General features: G+C 43.7%; 2 pseudogenes; one reads left to right on the top strand and one right to left on the bottom strand.

Annotated features, from left to right (window-relative positions):
• Positions 1-471: 471 nt before the first annotated feature.
• Positions 472-2,213, bottom strand: LOC123139190 (uncharacterized; annotated as a pseudogene).
• Positions 2,214-2,294: 81 nt separating this feature from the next.
• On the top strand, positions 2,295-3,697 carry LOC123137048 (probable cytochrome c biosynthesis protein; annotated as a pseudogene).
• The last annotated feature ends 2,905 nt before the right edge of the window (positions 3,698-6,602 follow it).

Here is a 6,602-nt window from a genome sequence, read left to right as displayed (position 1 = left end):
CAGTCCTTCTCTATGACTTGCCGAATAGACTTATTCGCAGCCATACACTGTCTTATTTAAAAGAGTCCCCTGTCTCGTGAACGATCGAACTTGGTAAACTTTGAAATAATCGTTTAGATAGCATTAGCCGCTTTTCTTCCTTTTCTCTGCCAGTCTTTCAAGTTCTCACCCTCCCAGAAAAGAAGGGAAAGTCTTCTTACTAGCTAGCTTTTATATCTCGCGAATAGGGAGTTAAGGAGTGTAACTATAACCTATTTGTCACAAAGTTCAATACTCTCTAGAGGAGGTAAATCAATGGATACGGGTACGCCTGGTTGAAGCAGCCCCTACACTTCTATGGGTTGTTCCAGCCTCTGCTAGTGGGTGGTTTTTCATTTCTACAACAGGTGCTTGGTTCAAAAAAAGCTTATGAGTTGAGTTCGTCCTCAGCTACGGATTGGGGGCAGCATTCTCAGATTACTTGACTTGCTGCTAGCTTAGAGGAGAGAAAAAAATCCCGCTTTCATTTACCTTTAAGTCTGAGAGAAGGCTTTTTCTTTCTATTAAAAGATCACAAATCAGAGGGGTGATCAGTCCTCTTTCAATCCTTCATCTTCTTATGAGTAGCCGCCACAGGGGGTCCTCAGTCTGAATCCTCCACTAGCATTGGACCAACAGTCAGTCTAGCTCTCGCTCTTATCCAATTTCCTTATCCTTTCAGGGCAAGGTCAGAGTAGTAGGAAAATACAATTTCTTTTGTTGCATGCGGACCCACTTGTGAGACTGAAGAAATTGAAGCTAAATGACAATCTTAACCTACTTGCTTACAGGATCCTTAAGAAACTGTGGACTTTTGCACCTTTCTGTCTAGCTTGAGTTATCTTTGAGTTCTCTCCCCTCGGCAAAGTGGATAGGAAAGAGTCTTGCTTCCATTCCACTAGCCAAGAATAAGGAGAGTGACTTTCTCTTTTGAACCTCTTAAGATGACTTGAAAAAAAGTGGTACACCCCTCAGAGATATAGGGACCGCCATGCTCGTCCACTTTCTTGATAAACGACTCGATGCATTTTCTCTTCCTTGCCGCCGAGACTGAGACATATCAAAAAGATCTATTACTAAAAGGAGATTGGGATCATCCTGTGGTTACCGGATGATGGGAATAACTAAGCATAAATTTGGAAATGAGCACGAAATGTCTATAAATGAATTTTCTCATTATTCGTTATTTCCGGGTCTTTTCGTTGCATTCACTTACAACAAGAAACAACCACCAGCGTTTGGTGCAGCACTTGCATTTTGGTGCATTCTTCGTCCTTTCCTTGGTCTTTCGTTCCGTCATATTCCAAATAACTTATCTAATTACAACGTATTAACCGCTAATGCACCTTTTTTTATCAAATCTCAGGGACATGGTCTAATCATGAGGGTAGTATTTTATCATGGTGTTGGATCCCAAGTTTTTATGGATTCCTTTTTTGTTACTCTCAAAACAAAGAGGCTATAGAGAAACTTTGATTTTTTTCCTTTGTCTCGAACTTCGTGAAGAACTCCATTCTATCTCTCCAACAAAAAAGTTGGGCTGCGCCCCAGTTGTACACTCCCTTCGTTCGGAGAACCCTTGTTGATTCTGAACTTCGTTCGCAAAGTAAGCGTCCTTTTAACGGGCCAGCCCTTTTTAATGCGCCGCTTGACCCTGTTTTGAAAATGAGCTTTGCTCTTCTGGGCGCTGGGCGCTCCCGTGGTTCGCGAGAAGGAAAAAGGACTAATCTTTTGTTACATCTGGCACGAGATGAAAAAGAGAGAGCTTCATCTATCGATGAACAGCAGATTGACGGAGCTCTTGGCATTGCTTTGTTTTTCTCCTTTCCTATCAGCGAGTTCCGATCCTTTTGTTCGAAATTTCTTCGTTCGTACCGAACCGCTTGCAGAATCAAATCCAGTTCCACAAGATCCTATATCAGCTATACATCCTCCTTGCATTTATGCCGGAGATGTCGCCAGTGCTATGGGCTTTGGGTTATGTAGATCAAAAATGATGAATGGGATTGTGGCACTCCACTCGCCGCCAATGCGGAAGGATGCCGCCGAAAAGAATGGAACGCTGCTTCGCTCTGCTGGATGCGTCGGATCCCATATAAGAAGCTCGCTCTTTACCCGATCATTCAAACATTTTGTGGGCGGCGCGCCTGCTCTATTGTTGCGTAGCAATAGAAGCCTGCTCATGCAGCTTCGGCGGCGCTTTTTTGCCTTCTCTTCGCTCTGGACAGGAGCGCTAATGGACACGGGGAGGGAGCAGGCAAAGCGTGTCGTTCGTAATGGAAAGAAAGACACCACTACTTCGCCTCTTTGTTGGACCGTCGGCGCGACACGGTGGTCTCTGACCAGGACCAGGAACCAATTCGAATTTGGATCTTGACATGTCGGTTGTTTTTAACCGTAGGCATCTCGCCAGGAAGTTGGTGGGCTCATCATGAATTAGGTCGGGGTGGCTGGTGGTTTCGGGATCCCGTAGAAAATGCGTCTTTTATGCCTCGGGTATTAGCCACAGCTCGTATTCATTCAGTAATTCTACCCCTTCTTCATTCTTGGACCTCGCTTCTGAATATTTTGACTCTTCCATGCTATGTCTTAGGAACCTTTTCAATACGGTCCGGATTGCTAGCTCCCGTTCATAGTTCCGCTACAGACGATACACGAGGAAGATTTTTATGGCGGTTCTTCCTTCTAATTACAGGCATATCTATGACTCTTTTTTACTAGATGAAGTAGGAGGCATCGGTCCGTAGAACCTATAAAAAAGAGATGGTTGTGGCGCGAAGTACTCTTGTGCACCTACGTCACTCGGCTCACGTGCAACCCCGCCCCGTTATGTTATGGAAGAATTTAGCTTCTTGCTGGGCTGGTTATTCAGAGCCAGCAACTGGCTGCCGGATTTCATTCCGTCCGTAGCGCTTCGGAAGTCACTCTGGCGTGGCGCTGCTGGATACTTCTGATCAATAGGAATAGGAGGAAAAAAAAAGCTTATGATGAGCATCTATTGGAGTCGATCATTTCCAAGATCTAATTCTAGTTTCTTATTATGTAGTGGAAACGCCTCACAATCTTCAGTTTTATGCTTACGCTTAAGGGAAGAAATGTTCTTGGTGGATGCAGGCCCTGGTACCCCCAAAATTTGTATGCAAGATGAGCTTACAGGACTACCAATCAAGCGAGCCACCAGGTTTGAGAATAAGGTGGGATCCAAGAATGTAGTGGCTGGTGAATCACTGATCAAAAAGCGGATTTTTGAGAGATTCTTCATCGATCTAGTGGCCGGTGAATCACTGATCAAAGAGCGAGCAGCCGCCAGGTTTAATGATTTTGTGGGATCCCTGGATGTAGCGGCTGGCGAACCGCTTCTTCTTCCACAAAGATTCAGACAAAACCGAGCTTGGATAGAACTAAAGAAGATTTGGCGAACGAAGAAAAAGGTCAAAGGGTTTATTATAAAAAAAATCAAAGGAGGTTATTCAGTAGCCATCGCGGGTTTCACTACTTTTCTTCCATTCAAAAAAGCTCTTCTAAAAAATAAGGATAGCGAATGATCGATTCACCATTGATAGCATTAACCCTAAAAGGAGGGATATTGTGATAATAGCGGCAGATCAAACAAGAACTTGATGAAAAGATAGAAAAAAATTATGAAAAATCCGAAGCCCACCTTAATCCATTTTGTTGAGGATCTTGCACTTATTCCGGCCCTATATTTACATAGCCAAGAAAGGCTCTGGCGATCATGCGTGACTGGCGGAGCGCCTATCGCCCTGGCACGGCACTCTAAAATGCATGTTGGGTTGGGCCGGCAAGAAGACTTCAACTAGGGAGACGAAGAATGGAATTGAAGAAGGCAGCATAGTCTAAGATAACAGAATGGAACACCAACCAACAAGTACATGGTGGATTTGGATGGAGTCTCGTAGAAGAAGAGTACCCGCGCTAGCGCGCCCCAAGATGTCAGTCCTTTTTCTGCTTGCTGGCCAAGGTCAGTTTACTGAATCCCCCTTCCAAACACCAACCCAATCTCCATTCCTTGATGAGAAATGAGCAAGACCATATGTTTATAAAAAATATAGCCCCTATATAAACCTAGCCCTTACTACCCGAACTTCTTACCTTCAAATAGGACTAACTGCCCGAACCCGCTTGCTTATCTTCTACGATCTAATTAAGTTAAGTAGTGGTTATTTTTTTAAGTGATTAGAACTTCTATCAACTACTATTCTAGCACCCACCTGTGCCATGTGTTTATTCTATTCTATTCTATTCTTCAGGTATTCCTTTGAATAACTCATCTTTTCAGGTAAGACAATTTGAAGATCTTCTTAGTCAGCCTATCTGTATTCTTATCCTCTAGTGCGGATCCAATCAGATTTTATAAAGCCAAGGCCTGACATCCATTGTGGGGATCATCTTTTATCGGGAGACATGGCCTGGTGGTTTCTGATCGAGATTCCTAATCAATAGGGTGAAGAGCTCTTCGCATGATCTGGTCCTACCTTTTGTCTACGCTATTTTTTTGTCCCTTCTCAGCTGCTGTCCTTACTCCGGATAAATTGGAACACATTGATTCCGTTCGTTCCTGCCCTTCACTTCAGGCCATAGTGCGTCTGAATTATTTCTATACCCCTTTGATGATGCAGCCTCTGACTCTCGTGGGTAAACTCCTACTTGATTAGTTAGAACTTCTCTGTCTCAACTCGTGGACCTATCTATCTTCTTCCTTTTAAGAGATAGGGGTTTGCTATTCTCACGGATTGCTCATATTTATTTACCCCATTGAATAGTTTTTGCCTTGTTTCAGCCCTTCCTTCATCTGAACCTTCCAAGTACTAATCTATCTTTATGGGGAAGACCCTTCATCTGACCTCCGGGCTACCCTGTCAATTGTAAAAAGTAGTTGAGTCGTGTCTCGCAGGAGCAAAAAGAGTGAAATGAGGACGTAAGCCCCCTAGGTCTTCCTCTTCCTTCTAAACTAATTGCTTTCGCTTGACTCTTCCAGTCAAAAAGTATACTGAGTGGTTGAAGGAAAGCGAAAAGGAATGGCTTTTTCATGTACCAGATCCGGTGAGCCAGACATCAAGCAAAAATGGACATACAATCAAAGAGTAAGGAGCAGTTATTTGCAATGACGGGTGGATTGGTCAGAGCTGCAAGGAGAGACTCGGTTATGGCGCGATAAAGAGCTTGCTTCAATGCTCGGATTCAGGTAGAAAGTAAGAGCAGTAGCATATTCATAGGAGAGCTTTGTACTTGAAATTAGTAGTCCCAGTAGTTGGAAAAAAGCTCTGAATACAGATTCAAAGCATCAAGATAGGTAGTCCTATCATTAGTTGGCCAGTCATAGCAATTTAAGTAGAAAGCTTGCTTCGGGATCAGATCATTCAACTAAAGCTGTCGGGCCGGGTAGGCTTTGAGGAACATTGGGGGTTCCTTATGTTGTGACTGAGCAGATATGTCTATTGTGCCCGGCAAAAATAGATTTGCAAGGAGTTTGCCAAAGGCTTTCTCATTCGGAAAAAAACAATTTCAAGTATATTTCCCTTCTCCATTCTCTTCTCGGATGATTGCCGCTTGTGTGAATTTCATTGCTATGGGTCCCGTGTGTGCTCGAATAAGATTGTTTTAGGATTCTATTTAGTTGAATTTCTTGACTCCGCGGTGCTGGTTATCGAGTTTATGGCGCCGCCGACCATCCAAAAAGTCAAAGATGGCGTCGGCATTTACTTATTATGCTCTCTTCTAATAGTGGTCCCTTGGTATTCAGGTTGTAAAATCCTGATAGGAAAGTCGACTGTTATACCTTGTTTTTGTAATGGCCTATCTTCTTTAAAAAGCCGAAAGATAAGGATTTCGCAAAACTTTTGCGTTCCTTTTTCTTTGAAAAGAAAACCTTACCATTTTTGGGCCGCTGTTACCAGTTCCATTTCCTGAACCTAAACCTAACTAATACTTAGTTGTTTCCATTTCCTCATCTAGTGATAGATCCTCATCTTCTTCTGGCTCAAATCCCTTTTTCATATCTAGGGCAGGCTTTAGGTACGCTTTAGTTTGAAATCATTAAAGATATGCTCGACCTCGTTTATGTCCATGGTATCATCGTACGTACCTTCTACTATCAACCAGATGAGATAGGGCTTTGAAAGGTCAGAGTCAGTCTCCTATTTTTCTTTTAGGTCGTTTAGCAGTTCCCCAACCAGCTTTCTCCCCGAGAAAGCCTTCTTGAGATTCAAAGAAAAAGGTTTGAAGGTTGATCTCTGGGATCAGTGATAGTTCGGAACCAGCAAAGGGAGGCTGAAAAGCCGTAGTGCTAACGCACGCCCTGTAGTTTTGAAGCTAAAAAGACAGCAGCGAGCTCCGTGTCGAAAAGCGAAGCGAGCCGCGCTAGCGCGCTACTCTTCCTTTATGAGCGAGACTCTATCCAGATCTACTGATCTAACAACTCCGCGAGCGAACTGAGCGAGCCATGAGGCGCCTATCAGCAAGGCTTGGAAAAGCCTTAAGTTTAGGCTCCCTTCCTTCACTGAACTGATTCACCCAGGTCCAAACCTGCTGAGCTAGCTAATTTTTCCTTTACGAGATCTCGG

The sequence above is a fragment of the Triticum aestivum genome, chromosome 6B (genome assembly GCF_018294505.1).
Source record: "Triticum aestivum cultivar Chinese Spring chromosome 6B, IWGSC CS RefSeq v2.1, whole genome shotgun sequence".
Lineage (NCBI taxonomy): Eukaryota > Viridiplantae > Streptophyta > Magnoliopsida > Poales > Poaceae > Triticum > Triticum aestivum.
This window is presented reverse-complemented; position numbering and strand designations above follow the sequence as displayed.